This window comes from Echinops telfairi, unplaced genomic scaffold (assembly GCF_000313985.2).
Source record: "Echinops telfairi isolate 266 unplaced genomic scaffold, ASM31398v2 ScPeMD7_3533;HRSCAF=4204_1, whole genome shotgun sequence".
In the NCBI taxonomy this organism is placed as follows: Eukaryota; Metazoa; Chordata; class Mammalia; order Afrosoricida; family Tenrecidae; genus Echinops; species Echinops telfairi.
In genome coordinates this window covers 7286267-7306882 of record NW_022107432.1, presented here as the reverse complement: position 1 = coordinate 7306882, position 20616 = coordinate 7286267, and positions in this window count along the sequence as shown.

Below are 20616 nucleotides of genomic sequence, written 5' to 3'. Positions count from 1 at the left end.
TGGGGGTTTAAATGGAGAGAAAATGTTTTGAGAAACGATGTACAAATGCGCTTTACACAATTGATGTGTGTATGGATTGGGATAACAGTTGTGTGAGCCCCTAATAAAATGTTAAAAAAGAAAAGAAAAAAAGAATTTGAAAATACATTTTTACTTTTAAAGATAAGTGTTCAGGGTATGCATTTTGTACCCGTAAGAATCTAAATCCCTGCCTGAGAATTTAAAAATTGTGGTTCTTTTTATTGCCTGTGACATAAATACAGCTAATTTAAGATTAAGAAATAATTGTGTGTGTGTGTGTGTTGGGGCTTCACGTTGCTGCCCTATTCATCAAATGTATAGTAGGTGCGCTTTCTTGACCAGAAATGAGAGAGCATATCTGGGCGAGCCCCACTCTTGACCTGATAACACTCCCGTTTACTACCATGGAGTGATCTTGAAAGCGTGTCGGTCATCCAAACCTTACAATATGTCCTGGGACCTCGCAGTGATGACTCACTGCCCGTAAGAAGGGGCATAGAGCACAGTTCAGTGTCCTTGATCTTAAACTGCTTCGGTTCGTCTCCGTGTTCATAAATCTAGGAATGTAAATGCCCATGTTCTAGCAGGGCTCTCCTTTCATGAGGCTGCAAAATACTGATTCGCGTGCCTAAGACCTAAAATGAATTAGGACAAGTCTACACAAGGGGTAGACAGCACAATGAATGCGGACCAGGCTTACAGAAAAGGGTAAGATACGCTACTCCCTCTTCATAGTCTCTTTTGCTTCGTTTTTCACTGGGCTCTGGGGAGTGAGGTCTGTTGTGCATTTGCAAGGGGAGGGTGCTGGTTCTCTGCAGACCAGTGCTAAGGGACCACTAACTGGGAGTTGTTAAATATGGACGGGAATAACACAAACTTTGCAAGATATATAGAAATTTGTGAGTCCACAGAGTTTTGAAAAGTCTGTACAATATTATTGAAGCAGGAATGCATCATTATGGCTTAAAAAAATCTTAGTTTAACCTCTATGTAAAGGTCAACATGTTGATTTTGTGATTTGATTATTTTTCCTCATCTAAACGGTAATTCATGCAGCAATGTCTAACCATTTCCCCCCCAAAACTATGTCATTTCTTTGCCTAAATGGTCAGTACAAACAAAGACACTAACATTTTTCTTAACATTCTTAAGGTTTTCATATCAAATTATACTAGTTTTGAATGAAAATAATGCATCTACAGATGGTGCTGAATTTCATAAAATTAATTACTATACATGCACTTTTTCAGTAATTGATTCCAGGGAGGCCTGGAAAAATCCATGGTGAACAGAATTACATACTCCTTCACCTCTTCTTTTCCAACCTGAAGATTGTTTCATCTATTTTGATAACAAGTTAAAGTGACATGAGATCATAAAAGGTCACCCAAAGAAAAAGTATTAGCTTTCTCGGGGTACACAAGAATCAAGCTCTCTAACTCTCATTCAGCTTATCAGGCAACAGGCTTGGCAGAATACTTTTGACTCAGCAGAATATTGAGACCCAGAAGTAAGCAAAGATCTAGTTAGGAAACATGCCTAACGTGGTTACTGTGCTGGTGCAAAGCAATTTCAGAATTTGGCCATGGTGAAGATGCTTTAGCTATGAGTGAATAGGAATCAAAACTAGATGGCCTTAGCCACGATCAAGTCACAGTTAGCAGGGAACAATACTAGAAACGTAGTCTGGGCCAAGGGAAGAATCAGGGGTCATCTGAAGACTTGCATAGAGAAAGCCAACATGGCACTCATTCGCTTGGCTGTCAGTGACCACTGCCAGAGTGACCAGTGGGGAGCAGCCACCCCAGGATTCAGTGCTTCCTCGACTCCCTGCACTCAACCGCAGGTGAACATGCACTCCGCTCTCCTCTGCCCCTTTAAGTCTGAATGCCATCATAGGAAGAGGGGTTGGGGAAATAAAGATGATTATCCAAAATATTGAGCATTTCTAAGTGACTTTAAAGATTATTAGGCCAGAATAAGCAATTTCAATTTAAATCACTTAAAATAATTTTTAAATTGTTTGCTTCTGATCAGGACTTAGGCGAGAGACTAGGTAAGTCTTACAGTTCACATGGTAACAGAAAATTCAAGTTCACGTGGTAACACAAAATACAAATGCTGAGGAAAATCAGATGACAAGCAAGGAGGAATCTGTGTATTCCCATTTATATCACTTATTTGTTTCCTAATTTCATTCATACTTGATCATTGAAACTCTAGATACTTTTAAAATTAGGTTTTACTCACTTCAAACATCTGTCTGATTGGGGAATACGCAAATAAAAACATAATTTTTTAAATGTTGTGAGTCACAAAGTGTCATTGTCAGGATCCAATTATTTTTAATTTACCCATCATCATTGACTTGATTTCTACTAGTAGTGACCCTGTATAGGAGGATTTCTGGAATGGAAAATTGCAGAACCAGATAGCTTCATAGTTCTCCTATATTAAAAAAAGACCTAGTTCTGTCTAATTGAAAATCATGTAAATACAAATAACTCTAGATAGTACAAGATGCTGAAGTGCCTTCTCAAGTGTGAATTAAGTATTGCCCAGTACACTTCTTGTGTTCAATTGTTTTAAAACTGTTAATTCATATAGACAGCAGATGGTAATATTTGATAACTAGCATGATAAATTGGTCACATCATTCTATACACTTTCATTAAGAGAAAATATAATTCATCATATTTCCAGTTTTGGAACTAATCTAACTTACACAATATTTACCTGCAAGCATTCATTTAAGCTAAAACTTTTCTAATGTGCAGAATAGCAAATAAGTAAGTTATTTTACTTAGCCATAGCTGGAATCAAAACCAGTACGTTAGTTATGCATACGTCATTGGCATAATATTTTGCAGCCTCTAACTTGATATGATTTTTATACCTTGTCCTTATGAATCACACTACTCAGCACTCTATGACTTTTGCAGGCATGGCAATAAAGGGGAGGCAAATGCTTCTTTAAGATATAATAGTGTGTACTTTAAGACCACTATGTGCACCGGTGCAGGTTGTACACTGGACAAAGGTACCACATTTAGCAATGTTCCAGTCACACTATAAACCTATAATTTGCATATTTATCTCAGCCAATTTTTCCAGCAGATGGCAGTAAAATGTCTATTCTAAGAAAAATAAGAATAAAGCAATAATATTCTGGCAGATGGAAATTAAATGTGAGGAAGAACAGAATTTTTCCAACTTACACTAAGACACTGAACAGGACAGAACCAGCCTAAATCTACCTCATGGAGGACTGATAAGGATTAAATGAGCTGTACTATTTCCTAACTCATAGAATGTTCTAATAAATGTAAAAGCTATAAATACTATTTCTACAATTACTACTACTGCCACAGTTATCATTACCTTGGTGAGAGAAGAGATGAGGTAGAATTCTTTCTTACCTAGAAAAATTAAGTTTCCATAAATATATAATTTAAGCAGCCCAATAAGCCCACATTTAAACTGAAATAAAATAAAACAAAGTGATAGCGACTGATTAAGTGTGTTAAAGGAAATTTCAGGGACTTTTGAGGCAAATGCTCCTGAATGAAGTGCTGTATCAGCAACAGTCCTTTTCAGATAGCTCCTTCCAACAGGGTTCCAGAGTAGGACATTCATTGAGGCAAAGCCTACAAAGGATAAAAATAGCGAGCAGGAGTAGAATGGAAGAGCCTTACGATTGAGACGCAGGTCTGATGCCCGTGAAAGGTGACAGAAGGAAGGAAAATAGGTTGTAGACCAGTTCTGAAGAAATCTTAGCCAGGCAGATGGTCAGTCTCCAAGCTAACACCACCCATTTGTTTCAGAACAAGCAGGGCTCAACTCTACCACTCTGGCATGCACAATGCGGAAGCGTGTGTTTTCAAGGAATGCAAAGATGGAGTTGAAGGCATAACAGTTATGTGCCCTACACTGAGTGCTCTTGCGGGGACATGTGAGTGAGCATCTATCTCCATGGCCACCACAGATGTGAATGAATTTAGTGAACTTGTTTCATGTATTCAAAGGTATACGTACAAACAACACACCGTTCACAACAATAGGCATTATAAGCAATTTAAGTAATAATGATTTGAGTTAACTATCAGTTTAGCTATTACTGTATCATTGAAGGGAAGCAGATCTTTTCCTTGAAGTTTCCTGGATACATTTCTATCCTAAAGTGAAAGATTTTCAGAAACAAGCAAGCAAACAAACCAAAAACTCTCCAAACTCAAGGCATTAAAATACCTGTCGGGTACCTTGGTTCAAATCCTCTCTAAGGCATTTTGAAAGCAGAATTGGTGCTCTAGGATTTGTGCCCCGTTCCAGTCTAAAAATTTTGTACTGTATCAGCACATTTGGCCTTGGCCTCGAAAGTGGTACATAGACAATTAAAATACATGGCTAGGATTTACTCAAACACATCAGCAAGTAGGGAAAAAAAGTTAATTGCATCATTAGGTGCTTATCTGTTTAGTCTTTGATGAACAAGTTCCCTATAAACCAGAAAATTTGAAATCAATATGTGGTTGAAGCAAACACAACATTATTGGATAACCACTAACCCAACAATTGTCTTTATTTAACAATCCCAGGTGTATCCGTTATCAATCTTCATTATATAAATACTTTGTATCTTGAAAAAATATTTTGGACATTTTTTTCTATTAATCTATAATATGTTCAGAGCAATGGATAAATGATTAATTTACATACTTCTATCAATTCTGCCAAACTTGAACATTTTAAAGAGAAAGTGATTTCCAGGATGTCTTCCTATAATGCTATTTTTGTGTAGGGAGGTCCTAACAAGTGCTATACGTAATAGTAAAATAAATAAACAGATAAACGAGAGAATGAGAGAGTGAGAGAGAAAGAAGAAGGATCAAAACTATTTTATATGCTTACTGTACTCATTTTAAGTAACTCAATGACTTCGACTATGCCGGCAAAATGTAAAATGTGTGTGTGTGTGTGTGTGTGTGTGTGTGTGTGTGTGTGTGTGTGTTCTTGCTGGTTTTACAACAGATTTCACCACATAAATGCCCAATGAGTCATTAGTTTGCATCTCATTGAAAGACATATTGAGGCAGAATGATGCAATACATTAATACGTGCTCTTATTTTAACCAACTAAATATTGATTTCATTTTGAAGTTTTCTTGTATTACCAGGTGGAAAATTGCGTTTCCAGAAATCCAGTACATGAGGACAGAAATCCAGTCGTGTGCGCTGTGGGTTCAAAGCAGTCAGTGCAGAGTGTCTCACACCGGAGGGGGGGTTTGGAAAGGGTGCTGGGTGATGTGCAGATAGTGCAAGGTAGAGAAAGCGTGAAAGAAGAGTGAGACACCGAGGGGAGTGGTCCCTGGGTGGTGCAAATGATTAGCATGCTCAGTTACTGACTGAAAGCTAGGAAATTCCAGCCCACCCAGAAGCACCTCAAGAGGAAGGACTGGGAATCTACTTCTGAAAACGACCATTGAGAACCTGATAGACACAATTTTACTCTTAAACACACAAGATTACCAGGTGTTGGAATGGACTCTACAACAATTGTCTTTTGTTTAGTTCAGTTATGTTTTTGAAATAGGGATAAAGAGAGGCAGGAGAGAAAGAAAGATCTGAGGAAGTTAAACATAAGGACCAAAACCCATGACAAGCCAGTAGGACTGAATAGAAGTGCCTCATAGGGCTTTGAAGGCTGTAACTCTTTCGATGGAAGCAGACTGCCACATCTTTTCCTACAGAGCTGCTGGCGAATCGGGACCACCAACCTTCTGAATAGCAGTTGAGTATGTTAAACACTGTGCAGGGCTCTTAAAAATAAGGCCAGGGAAAAATAAGTAGACACACACACACACACACAGACACAGAGAGAGAGAGAGAGAGAGAGAAATCAACAGATAGTGTATGTGAAGATCAGAAATAGAGAAACATTGATTGGGCAGCTCTAAAGGATTAAGGAACTTTGAGAAAGTGGTAGTGTGTTAGTCTGGGTGCATTAGAGAAACAAATGCACAGAAACTCATATGTCTAAGAGAGAGTTTTATATAAAGGGTAAGTGCACATCAAGAAAACATCCCAACCCAGTGCTGCCCAAACCCACAAGTCCAACATTATCCCATATGTCCAACACCAATCCACAAAATCCTCCTCCATCTCACAAAACACACACAATGATGCCAACTGCAGGAGGAAAGCCGAATCAGTGAACTTGTAAGCATCTCAGCGTTGGCAGAGATCTCCACACGGGTGCTCCAGCACCCAGGGCTGCATCGGGGTAGGTGCATGTGGCTTCTCCTTAGGGATGTCCTGCAGGAAGTCAGCCTTGCCAGCTGAAGCAGGGAACTAGCTAAGGCAGCTGCACCCTGGTCCGACCATCACAAAGCAAGAGACCCAAAAACTAGAAAGGCGAGGTTCACCCAGCCATTTATCTCCAGGCCCTTCAATTAACCCCACATGTGCTTATCGGCCAGGTTGGCACAATAAACTGACTACCTCAGTTATCATACAAAACCATATGGAAAATGTGCACTATCGAGTGCTACATAACTTCATTTTTTTCTGTCTAAATTTTTTCTGAAAGTCTGCAAAGAAATGCTTTTGGCAGTTTATTTATTTATTTTATTATGACAGTAGATGAAACTGATCCAGAAAAGGCAAAACGAGCCAAGTTATATTTGGGTTCCGCTTATGCCCCTGCTTAATAATGTGTAGAAAACTAAGCCATATTTGAAGACTAATAAAATGGTGTGCCCTTTCACATTCTTATTTTTGCTTACTGACTCTATCAAATATTTTAAGGTCATTTAAACTCAATCTTACAGTGTTCAATGCCCATTTCTATGTTCTGTGTAGTTTAATTTATGCTTGCACATCATTATTAGCCCAACAGTGCCAACCTTTTCTTAAACATTTAATGCCCTTTCAGCAAAGAGCAAGCAAATCTAAATAGCTTCACAATCTCATTTACTTAAAAATATTATTGATCATGAAAAATGTTTCATGTTTATTGGCAGTTTACATGCCATCTTTGGTGAACTGTCAGGTGCATGTCCTTTGTACCCCGGTTACTTATCTTATTGAAGATTGAAATTCTCTATAGGGTTTTTTAGATTCGTCCGTCATCCATTGTGTCATTGTCAAAAAAGGTTTCCCCTCCAGAGGTTCTCTTCTGACTCTTTTACTGGGGTCTTTTGATGCACGTAAGTGTCTTATTTTTAGTAGTTTCCAGTTATCTACTGTGTGTTTCCCTTGTTATATTTGATATTGTGTCTATGTCGGACACTAGTGCTCTTAAGATTGTCTGTATTTTCTGTGTTGACCTTTGTAGTTCTGATATTTATAGTTCGATCTTTGATCTATCTTGAGTTCACTTTTATACATGGGCTGAGGTATGGACTTTGTTTCATTTCTTCAAACGGAGATCCAATTTCATCAGCATTATTTGCTAAACAGACTATCTCTTTCCCATTTACTGGTTTTTGCTTGTTTGTTTGTTTTGCTTTTTGTCAAAGATCAGTTATCTACAGGTGGGTAGATTTATTTCTGGGTTTTCTATTGTGTTCCATTGGTTTATGCGTCGATCATTGTACCAGTATCAGGCTGTTTCATGCTCTCGGTCCCTAGCCACTCAAGGGATACAAGTCAAACACCAAACAAATGAGATAACACCTTAAACCAGCATTTACAGCAAGGTTAAAAAAAAAAAGAATGGCGAATGCTAGAGAAGCTGTGAGATTAGAACTCTCACACACAAATATGAACAACCACTATGGAAAGTGACTTGGTGTTACTTTGAAAAATTCAAATAAAAATTCTATACAATCCAGAAATCCCTCTGTTGGATACTTATCCGAAAGAAGAGTCATGACACGAACAGACACGTGCAATCTCATGTCCAATGCAGAACTGTGCGCAATAGCAGGAAAATGGAGCAGCGTCCATCAGTAGATGACTTGCTAAAGAAACTCAGGTGCATACACATGATGGGATACTATGCACCACGGAAATCCAATGACAGAATCAGGTAGAACACCGTGATGTGGGTGAACCTGGCGAGCATTGTGCTTAGTGAATTTAGCCAATCACAAAGCACAAATAGTATATGGCACCGCTGGGATAAAGGGAAAAACTACAAGGGAAAGACTTTCAGAACCAAGGTAGCAGCCTTTGGCGGAGGGGAAAGGGAGAGCAGTGCAGGGGAATGAGCCAATAGGCTGGCCTATTCGTGGGCATTGATTTGGCTGAAATGGAGGCTGAGAGGATGAGAGGCGGGCGGAGAGTGGATAGAGGGGGCTACTGTAGGGTTTGATTAGTAGGTTGGACTATTGAATGCACAGTTGATGATCTAAAGTATAACCCTCCACTTAATTTACAATGATATTATTTTTAAAAGCAAACAAGCATGTTATTGAAATTAGTTTTTACACTTCTTTCTTTTTCATGCTATATTTATTTATTTATTAAAAAAATAATTTTATTGGGTGCTCATACAACTCTTATCACAATCCATACATCCACCCACTGTCTCAAGCACATTGGTACATTTGTTGCCATCATCATTCTCAAAACATTTGCTTTCCACTTGAGCCCTTGGTATCAGCTCCTCATTTTTTCCCCTCCCTCTCTGCTGTCCCCTGCCTCATGAACCCTGAGAATTCATAAATTATTATTATTTTGTCATGTCTTACACTGATGTTGTCTTTATTTATTTCTATTTATTTTTTAAAGTTATTTTATTGGGGGCTCATACAATTCTCATCACAATCCATACATACATACATTGTGTCAAGCACATATGCACCTTTGTTGCCCTCATCATTCTCAAAACATTGCCTCCCACTGTAGCCCCTAATATCAGTTGCTCATTTTCCCCCTCCCTCATGAACCCTTCATGTGCATAAATTATTATAGTTTTGTCATAAGTTACCCTGTCCAATGTTTCCTCCCCCCTCTTCTCTGCTGTCCATCCCCCAGGGAGGAGGCAATACTTAGATTCTTGTAATTGGTTCCCTCTTTCTACCCCACATTCCCTTCACCCTCCAGGCATCGCCCCTCTCACCACTGGTCCTGAAGGAGTCATCTATCCTGGATTCCCTGTATTTCCAGTTGCTATCTGTACCAATGTACATCCTCCGGACCAGCCAGATTTATAAGGTAGAATTGGGATCATGATAGTGGGGGGAAGAAGCATTAAACAACTAGAGGAAAGTTATATGTTTTATCGTTGCTACCCTGCACCCTGGTTGGCTCATCTCCTCCCCATTTTCACAATCACATAAACCAATAATCAAAGTAAATTCAAGAAAGACAGTTGTTTTCAGGTTCAGGTAAGGCCTTCCTATGAAAGACGCAGCATTTGAACTAGGAAAACAGAGACTGGGTTCATGTCATAGTTCTACTTCCAATTAGCCATGCGATCTTGCTCACCCCATTTAAACTTTCTGGGCTTCCGTTTATCTCTTATATGAGAAATTTTATCTAGATGGCCTTTGGAAACCCTTCTTACTCTTTAGTTCTGACGCCGCTCCCTTGGAAAACCAGGAGACAGAGCACAGCCCCAGTGTTTACAGGGAGCTGTGGTGTTGGGGTTTGCTGAGCTGCTGAGGCTCAGCTGTTAAGACAGAGACTCCATTGCTGTGGGGCGGTGGACTGTATCCCCAAGATCAGCAGTGGGAAGCCAGTAAGCTCTCCAAGGGAGAGCAAAAAAAGGGACTTTGTAAATAGTTAATATATATAATCCTGTAACAATGATAATATGAAACATTAATTTAGCCATTGATACCAAGGTGGATATACATATTTAGTAGATGTGGGAGTGAATGAATACCCAAACCAAAAATAACAAACTCACTGCCATCGACGTGATGCCTATGCGTATGGACCCTGAAGATCAGGGAAGAACTGCCCTGTGAGTTTCTGAGACTGCGATTCTTTTTGTCGTTTGTTTGTTAATTTATATAGGTACATTTATTAAATTTTATTTTTGCTTTCAAACCATTTTATTAGGTTTAATAGTTTCAAACATTTTCTTCCTTCTTTTTCTTCGTGATATCAGTTTCCCCTGAACCTGCCCCCACCTTCTCTGATGGCCCCTCAGGAGCCCTTATTATCATCATTGTTTCTATCGATTACCCATCCTGGGTTTCCTATACTGAACACCAGGAAAAATAATCCATAACAGAGAGTCAAGAAGGCTACTAACAATGACAAAATACAGCAGAGATAAGCCCCAATATGGGAAAAAACAAAACCAGGAAGTATTAAAAACCAGATCAAGCACAAAGTGTATCAAAAGGAAGATCTAATGACAAAATTTTAACCATTCAAGTCAGATCTATCACTTTAATCTGATAACCAGGTTATTCCCATCTCTCAATTATGATTAGAGGGGAATAACCCACCGGGGCTTATTTCCTGTGTAGACTCTGCAAATGTATTTTGGGCTTACACCGCTACCCATGAAAGCTATTGCTGATACTGAAATTTCCCCTCTTGCTTCTCAGATGTATCATTTACAAGCTGGCTCTGCAAGTCACCTTATACATAAGCACGATTGTGGATTTTGCTACATACATATTTGTGAATGCTGCATATATCCCCATATGTATAATAGGCCACATATGAGAAACCGTTTTGGAAACTTCTTAGACATAACCGAACACTGAGCTACAGGACTTGGAGGTTACAGATTATGACCCTTGGGGACATAAAGATCAATTGCCATAGCATAGTTCATAAAAATCATGTTCCACATCCCATTTTGGTTAAATGGCATTTGGGGCATTAAAAGCTTGTGAGAATTATCGAAGATACAAGTATTGGTTTCTCCCATTTGGAACAAGAAGAATGAGGAAAAGTGAAGGCTTACAGAAGCAATTAGTCCAAAGAACTAATGACTCACACAAGCCACAGCCTCCTTTATCCTCAGACCAGAAACTAGCCAGCTACCACTACTGACTGCGCTAATCAGGAACACAAGCAAAGTTGATTGGGTGAAAATTGTAGAACAAAATTGAAATTCATAAAAAAAGACCAGCCAAACGTATTGGTCTGACAGAGACTCAGGAAGTCTCTGAGACCATTGCCGAAGATTGTCTTCTAGCTTAGAACTGATATCACTCTCAGAGATCAACTTTCAGCCAAACAGTAGACTGGCCTATAAAATAGACAATACTTGGGAGGAATACGAAAAGCCCTAGTGGTGTAGTGGTTACGTGTTGGGCTGCGATCCTCATGATCAGCAGTTTGAAGTCATTAGCACTCCAAGGGTGAAAAACTGAGCTTTCTACGCCTGTAAACAGTTGCTGTCCCGACAACCACAGGGGCTCCCTATGAGTCAGCATTGACTCAATGACAGTGAATTATTTTTTGGAGGAGGAGTATGATCCTTAGAACAACCAACTCTAACAGACCGAAAGAGCAACATCTGCTCAAGAGAAGAGAATGTAGCGAGAGACAAGGGAATCAGAGAGACGGCGCAAGGGAACCCAGGATGGAGATGGGAAGCATGCTGACACATCACAGGGTGGCACCCCTTGTCAGAGGACAACGTGTGTATGAACTAGGCAATGGGATATCAAGCCATGCCATTTTCCATTGCCTCATATGCATGTGAACGTTTGAGCTTGAATATGGAAGACCAAAGAACGGGTGCATTAGCACTGTGGTACTGGTGAAGACTATCGAAAGGACCATGGACTGCTCAAAGGACAAGCTGGTTCGTCTGAGAAGTACAGCCCGAGTCCTCCTTGGAGGCCGGGGTGTGTATGTGTGTGTGTGAGAGAGAGACTTTGTTTTACATACATCGGATCTGTTGTTAGGGGAGACCAGTTCCTGGAGGAGGACACTGTGTTAAATGGAGGCGCAGTGACAAAGTGGGTCGCCATGGGTTGGAACCAACTTGATGGCATCTAACAACCTCTAGCTTCCCTGGTCCAGGCTTTACTTAACTGAATCCCAGGCACTACTGTGCACCATGAAAGCTTGTCTCTCTGTTTCCTACGTTCTACAGGATTTATAGTTGAGCACAATTTTGCTTAATTATTATTGTTTTTGACTGCTTACTTGACTCCTGACCCACACATTGGCCCTATGGGACTGTAATTGTCTTGTTTCTACTAATTCAGATTTTCTACTCCATTTCAGCCACATATGAACTGAATCTATTCATTCTTTTTCTATTGATTATATTTTGGATATAAAAGCTGTTAAAATTATTTTCACCAGTTGCTTTTTTACTGTTTTAATGTGACTTCTGGAAAATTTTAAGTTACACTTAAGGTCTGTATTATAGTTCAACAGGAAAACACTAAGTAATTTGGAAAGGTCGTTGTATCTATTTTTACACTCACAGGGCATTTACAAAATTCAGGCAAAAACCCTATTGTCAAGATTATATTTTCTTTTCCATGTGAGTACATTATGTGGACTTATGACAATTAAGAATACCAAATTGAAAGCAAATGATCCAATTGTTTTAAACCATTAAAATGACATAGAAATGTCTTTTTTTAATGAAAAGTAAGAAATCTGGTGAGAATTAGATGGTGGAGATGGATGTATAGATTAGCCAAATTCTAGGAAGGGACTGAGTATATAGAAAAATTGTTGATTATAAACAGCATTTTCCCTTATTTGAATTTTATTTTTGCTTAAATAACCTGGTGAAGACATGCATGATGATTTTATCCAAAATTTTAAATATTGTTAGGTCATTGTGGAAATACTACTCATAAAATGCTTTTCAAAAGCTTGAATTCTGGAGGCAGGCTGATTAGGTTGAATTGTAAATCACTCACTAATTGTGTCATCCAACAGATTTCATAACTTCTGTTATGATTTTAATCATCATCTTAAAAATATGTTCTAAAATAATACCCGTCTTATGGAATTGTGTGCAGCTGAAATGATTTAGTCATTCTATATAACCCTCAGAATGGTACAGGCAATCACTATTGACTCTTATTTATATTATTTTGAAAGTATTTGAACAAGTATTAAATATTGTAGCCTAAGAAATACTCAGCATGAACATTGCAGTTAAAAGGTATTTAAATACTCTTTTAAAATGATTTGCCGTTTGCTATTGAGTGATTTCTTGATCTACTTTTAACTAGACTACCTCTGCACTCCAGAGTCAAGTGTACAGCGTAAGACCGTAACCTGAAGATTGGCTGGTTCTCTGGCCTTAGGCAGATTACTTAACCTGAGACTATTACCTCATGTCTAGAAGAAGCCTAGAAATGCTACCTGGACCTATGATTTCTTTTTAGGAAAAGCATATCTGATGCATGCTTTTTTACTATTATTTATTTTCTAGAACCTTTAGAAATTCTTTAAATCTATACAATTTCATTTTAATCTATTCACAGAGCTACATTTTTAAACCATGTCCATAAAATTTAAGAGAAAGACTACTCATTTTTTCTTATCTCTATTTTTTAGGGCTGAATTTATTATAAACAACCTATTACTACGAATCTTTTAACCTCTCCTCGGGCTTATAAAACTGTTAATTGGTTGTGTAAAAAAGACATCTGTTAAGGCTGTTTATATTTCAATACTCCTATTTTAATCCTCTCCCTGTTATGAACATCTTGTAACTTACGTTTCTTTAATGTTCCTTTTCTACGTATGCAGCCTGCTTTCTGAACTTCTGTTTCTGTTGGCTTGATCATGAGGACCTTGCATTTGTAGGCCATTGGTGAACTAATTTAATAATAATACTAATAATAAACTTATTAATAAAATATTTTAGGATTTTCTACCCTTTGATATAAGAATGCATATTTTTCTTTCAATCAAAATTAGTCAACACAGTAAAAGGACATTTTCTATTTTGCCCTTGTATGCACAATCACTTTCTCTGGGTAAATACAGAGGATTGTTTTAGAAGAAACAGATTTTCTTCCTTGACTAGATCGATAGCCCTGCTTTATTCATTTGTAGCATGGAATTCTGAAGGACAAGCTTGGGATTCTGATGATTTCTTTCACTAGCATCCTTAGTTGCTGATACAAAATGAAGGCATTTGGAATGTTATCAGCATGCCACTCTTGGTAGCTGGCATTTGAGAGCCTCTATCAAAAGGGATTAAATTATGTTTACCAAGCTGACAGATCTTACCCTTGTTTCTTAAGTGATCCTTCTGGGTTCTAGCCTCCATTCTAAATCCAACCAAAAATTAATTCAAAATGTATTTATCTTGCAGGTGTTCTCCACAGAGTTCACATGATAGTTCTACATATTTCCTTATACAGACTTCTCACTTGAAGATCAGGAATGGTGTGGGGGTAAAGAGAAGCATATTCTGTATTTTATGAGTATGATAAGAGTTTTAACTACAAACAATTTATGTATGATTTTATCTGATACATTATCACTCTTCAAATTGGGGTTAGCTTGAGAATTCTCTGTTGTAAGATTAAATTAATGGTTGGTTTTTAATTATAATGTATTTACTTATCCTAATACAGCTTAGGAGGCAATGAAAGTTTTCAGGAGAGAAAAGAAAAATTATGAACCACAGCCAGAAATTCAAAAAGTTTACAAGCTTATTAAAAAAGTCATAGCTCTAATTAAGAGAACAAGGCCAAGTGTAAAAACATAAAAATGTGTGAGTGCAAGAGGAGCTGTGAAAGTAGGTCATTTGGTTGTAAAATAGAGTTTCTTCATGTCTAACATGGAGCTACTAATATCCTGTTAGTTTTATGGCTATCGTAGTGCAATTAGCAAACCCTTGTTCTTAGTAATACTTGGAACGTAGAAAATGCTCACTCAATGGTAACTATTCTTATTATTGTTATTATCACTTGGATTACTTAAAGCTGTTTCACATCTTTGTCAAAAAAGAAAAAGATATCCTTTTTCAAACTCAAATGATTACTTGGTACATGCTATTTAACCTTAATGCCCTTTGGGTTTCTACCACCTGATCTTTCATCTTTATTTTTATCACAGAGAGACTCAGACTCTCCCATCTATTCATGATGAGATCAGTGATTCAGAAATCAAACCTTGTAGCTACATTTCCTATTCAGTTGCTGAACTGTGACACACTGTTTCATTAGTCATACCAGGTTGTTTTGGAAATATGTCCCATCAACCCATAAATTATGGAGCTGCTGTTATAAATTCATAGCACAACTATATAGGAAACTTTAGATTAAGTTCATCTTCTCTTTAGCCAAATTAAAATATGAATGAGCTACTTTGCATCCCTGACTTTGCTTGACTGAAAGTCTGAAGTGAGAGGATGACATTAGGAGGCAAAAAGGGGGAGAAAACACAGTATTATTTGAAGTCCTTATCAAACCTGTCATTTTGATAGATGCATATTCTTGGCTTATTTTAATACCTGGAACTGTAAGAATTCTAGATCAGTCTTCTAATGGCTTTTCAAATCTATAAAGGTTTTTACTTTCATAGGGAAAAGATCATGAGAGATTCTAGATAATAGGAGAATATTTTATGTCTGTAGATAATTATTTATCCAGGATCATATTTGTGACATGTAATGACTCTTGACATTAGACTAGATAGCACGCAGCTCAACCTCAAAAGCAACCAAACCCACTGCCGTTGAGTTTATTCCGGCTCATTGAAACCATTTAGAACAGAGTAGAATCGCCAAACAGGATTTCTCAGGCTGCACATCTTTACTGAAATCCTATTTGTCAGGAGTCTATGTGTGTCATTACAAGTCACAAATATTATCCTGAATTGCTAATTATCTACAGACATACTCATAATTTGAACCAATGACTTTTTGGTTTGCAATTAAACACTTTAACCACTCCACCACTAGGGCTTCTCCTCAGCCCAAGGTCCTCCTGCGTGTGTTGTTGATGATGCAGTTCCCTTTTTGTGATGTAATGTAATATCAGTGCTTGTTCCAAAATAAAACTTAGCAGACCTTATACAGTTAAATTGTGAAGCACAATTTGGCATCTTGAACCCACCAATTATTCTACACAAGAAAAGGCTCGGCGAATACACTCCTGTAAAAATTATAAGGGCTCATGAGGGAGGGGAGAGCGGGGTGGGGTTTAAGTGGAGAGAAAATGTTTTGAGAATGATGTACAAATGCGCTTTACACAATTGATGTGTGTATGGATTGCGATAACAGTTGTATGAGCCCCTAATAAAATGTTTTTAAAAAAAATTATAGCCTAGAAAACCCTATGGGGAAGTTCTATTCTGTCATGTAGGGTTTCGATGAATCAAATTTGACTAAATGGCATGCAACAGCAAAGTGGTTCTTGATCTACAATTGGTGTCATTGTTTTAAAAAGTGAAAAAAATCTAGTTCCAGAGTTGTGGAAAGAGATTTTCAGAGAAGTCCTAGGACTGTGTGCAATGTTTATTGAAGTCTACTAGACCTGGCCAGCTTTGAAGATCATTCACATTTCTTACAAACTATGCATGTCCCTCAAACAGGGCCTTTGCACATATTTTTCACAGAGAGCATAACAAATGCAGTCACTGAGGATGGTGCATGCCTGGTTCTTCAAGGAACAACAAGGAAGGCCTTGGGCTATGTGGGATTGAGGGAGTTAGACAGTGTGATATGGGGTGAAGTAGCAGAGATATTAGGACATTTATGGAGAAAGACATTTAGGTTATCGTAAAGACTTGTATGAAGTTAAGTTAAAAAGTATTACTATAAAATCCTTTATTAAACAAAAATGTCAAAGTGTGAAAGTGTTATTTCTTGACATACCCTTCATCTAGGTCTATACATTCCTGAAGGTGGTGTTTCCATATATCCCGGCTTCTGAAGAATTCCACCCTCTTCCATTTACATCGTGTCAAACGGCAGTTTTGTCCTCTCAAAGTGACTCAAATAATATTCCTTTAAAATATTCTCTGAGTTTGGGAGCAAATGTAAACCTCAAGGGTCACAATCAGTACTGTAGATGAATGAGGTCAGGTTTCTCAAAGGAATTCTCATAAAACTTCCCTTGCTACACTGGATGAATGAGCAGATTAATTAAAGTAATAGGAATCAAATTCCCTGGCCTTTTAAAAAATCACCAATATCGTTATCAATTTTACTCAACTTGTTCCTACCTGTGTCCTTCAAGATTACACTTCTGGAACCCCAAGAAACATTCACCACAACCTCCTGAGCTGATCCCACTTCCTTGAATTTAATTGGCTCAGGAGATCCTCTTAGAAGCCATGGTTCTTCTCTAGAACCATGGACCTTGCTCTAGATCAGATAGGTAAATCCAAGACTCATCCCCAGTTATGATTTGTTCCATGAGATTGCCTTCTTTAATTTCTGTCTTGCTTAAAAGTTTTATGGAGAGATTAGCTCTTTGACCTAGTTAATCTTTACTCAACACTTTTGGCATCCGCCCAGCGAAACCCTTGATAAGACCAAGATTTTCACTTAGTGTAAAAAATTGCCAAGCCATGTGAGATTCTTACCTCAGCAGCTATGGTATCAGATTTTCCATCTGTGATGGTTTGTTTCCATCACTTTCTGGCTTTAAGTCACAGATTCTTCAATGATTGAGATTGAATGTCTTCTCTCTCCTGGCTCATCTTTGAGGTCTCCCTGACCTTCCTTAAAATACCTGACCCATTTAAAGTGTTGTTTTATGTAGAGCACCATTCCCATACATTTGTAGCAAAACTTCAGTTATTTGAAGAGATGCCACTTGAGTTTTGTTAAAAACCTCATATTAGCCTTACCCTCAAAATAAATCTTCCCTGCATCACAGAAATGTGTCCTTTTCTGGTAGACACACGAATAAGACTGAGATAAGCATATTACTGAGAGAACTTCTCTACAGCCATTCATTGAAAAGACATGGCTAAGCATGTTTTATGTGTGTGAGATCCACCTATGCGTATGTAAACTGAAACCCTGGTAGTAGTACTTTGTGACGTAAACTTGTAAATATTCTGCATGAAAATGGCAAAGAAGAATGATAAGATGTGACTGTGCTGTCTAAGAAACGCTGCTGTGTTGAGACTAGCACTTAGAAGTCCAGCTAGAAGCAGCAAGAACACTTTACAAGGCTGTTGCAAGAGACCTGGTGGGAGTTTGGCAATCTGAGCAACAGTGCTAGCAGGAAAGTGATCCAAGTGATGAAATCTCTAGATTGACGACGACAACGATAGAACTGCAAGGACTGACCAATGGAATGGTGTTGGTTGTGAGCAAGAGGGGTCAAGAATGTCTCTAAGATCTTTGGGGTTATATGTAGAAGTGATATTTATTGAGGTAGGGAACATCAGGTGGGTGAGGAAGGGCAGATATATATGTGTTTAAGGGTAAAACAGATTGGGGGTTTGGTCTGTGAGAATTTTAGGATGCATATCAGATATAAAAGAGGAGATGTTGAATTGATGAACTCAGAGTTAAGGGAGTGGTGAGGGCAGGAAATATAATACGAGGAGCCTTCTGTGTGGACAGCATTTCAAGCGTGGGACTAGATGAGATCACCTGGACACTCCGGGTTGATGAGAAAAGGAAACTAGCCTGGAGGAGCTGTTTGTCGGTCTGTCAAGTTGTGAGATGCTGCTTCTTGTTGTTGGTGTTGTTGTGGGTAGGTACTATGAAGTTGTTAGGTGTTGTTCAGTTGGCTCTGACTCATAATGACCAAGGAACAACAAAACAAAACATTGCCTGGTCCTGTAAGAGCCTCACAATTGTCGCACATTGCTGCACAATTGAGCTCATGATTGCAGCAGCTGTGTGGATCTGGCTCCTTGATGATTTTCCTTATTCCCTGCTGCTCTGCTTAGACAAGCACAACCTGCTTTGCTGGGGATAGTTTTCCCTGACAACAAACACAAAGTATGTGAGACAAAGTCTGGCCATCCTTGCTTCTGAGGTTCACTCTAGTTGTACTTCTTCCAAGACAGGTTTCTTTGCTCTTCTGGCTGTCCATGGTACTTTCGAGATTCTTAGGAAACACCATAATTCAAAGGCATCAATTCTTCTCTATTTTTTTCTTTATTTATTATCCAGCTTCCACATGCATATGAGGCTGTCGAAAATACTATGACTCCTTCAGGTCCTTTAAGTGACATTGATCTTTTCTCTGTAGATTTGCCCAAGGTTATACATGTTGCTTGATTTTTTGACTGCTCCTTTCACGGGTTAATTATGGATCCAAGTTAATCCTTGATAACTACGGTTTTTTCTCTGATCATCATGGTACTCTTTATTGACTCGGTTGTGGGGATTTTTGTTTTCTTTATATAGAGGTATAATCCCGCTGCATACTGTGGCATATGATCTTCATCAGCCAAGTATTTAAATTCCACCTCACTTACAGCAAGCAAGGTTGTGCCATCTGCATATTGCAGATTGGTAATGAATTTTTCTCAAATATTGATGCTGCATTTTTCTTCAGGTAGTCCGGCTTCTGCGATTATTTACTCAGGATACAGACGGAATAATATGGTGAAAGGATACAGCCATGTTACACGCTTTTCCTGATTTTAAACCATTCAGCATCTCATTTTCTATCCAAACAACTGCTTCTTGAACTATGTACAGGTTGTGCATGAGCACAATGAGGTGTTCTGGAACTGACAACTCCATGTGCCAACACAGTGGAGAAGAGGAATAGGTTAAAATTCCCAAAGAGGCAAACATTCTAAGATAAAGTGTCATAATAAAAGCTATGGAAAGAAAGTGTGTCGTGAAAGGGGACACTGTTTAAGTCTGTAAAATGGCTCTGAAATAAGGAGTGAGCGAACAGAGAACTGAAAGCTGAACTGAAGATACTGAGACATGGAGATCATTAGTAATTTCTGAAGCAGTCCTTTCCCAGGTTTTCATCTAACTGAATATGACCTAACTTTCAAATCCACGTGACTCAAAAAATGCGTCTTTGAGAAACAAAGCAAAAACAGCTATAGATACATAGAGAGAGACTAGATAACTGATCATTATATAAAAGTATTAAAACAATCAAATAAGGGTGAGTTCTAGACAGAGATCCAAGCTAAATAATATAGCATTCAGAACGAGAGGGTAAAATGCTCATCAATAAATTATATAAGGGAGGATATTGATGAGGTTTTGTAGTAGAGTGTGAACTAACACATAGAAGAGAGTTAAAACAGAATTTTGTTCTGTTTGTCTCATTACCTAAACCGATACCAAATAAGAGTCCATCTAGTTTAAGAAACTATAGCATTATTGTTCCAGGAAAACAAGCTGTCGATATGATTCTGTATGTGTGATAATAGTCTTATCCCCACCCCGACCACCCCCGCTGCCCTAAATATTCTAGGAACTGATTCCTGAAACAATAATGCAAGTCTCATTTGAGTTAGGCAATTAAATAATTGAGATACAGTGTCCTTTTCTTTAAATGATATTCAATAAGAAAAAAATTTAATGAAAAGGAAATGATCGGGGCCTTTCTAATAAAGGATGCCACAAAGTTAGCTAACAATGCGTATTAAGTAAACTATCATTATTAGTGGAATGGTTCTACAATAGTTGATACTGGTGATAAGTTTTGTGTTGCCTTAACTGGGTCAAAGTTCTCAGCAGTTTAGCAGTAATTTCCCGGGATCTACGTAATGAACTACGTGATCACCAGCTCTATGAGCAGC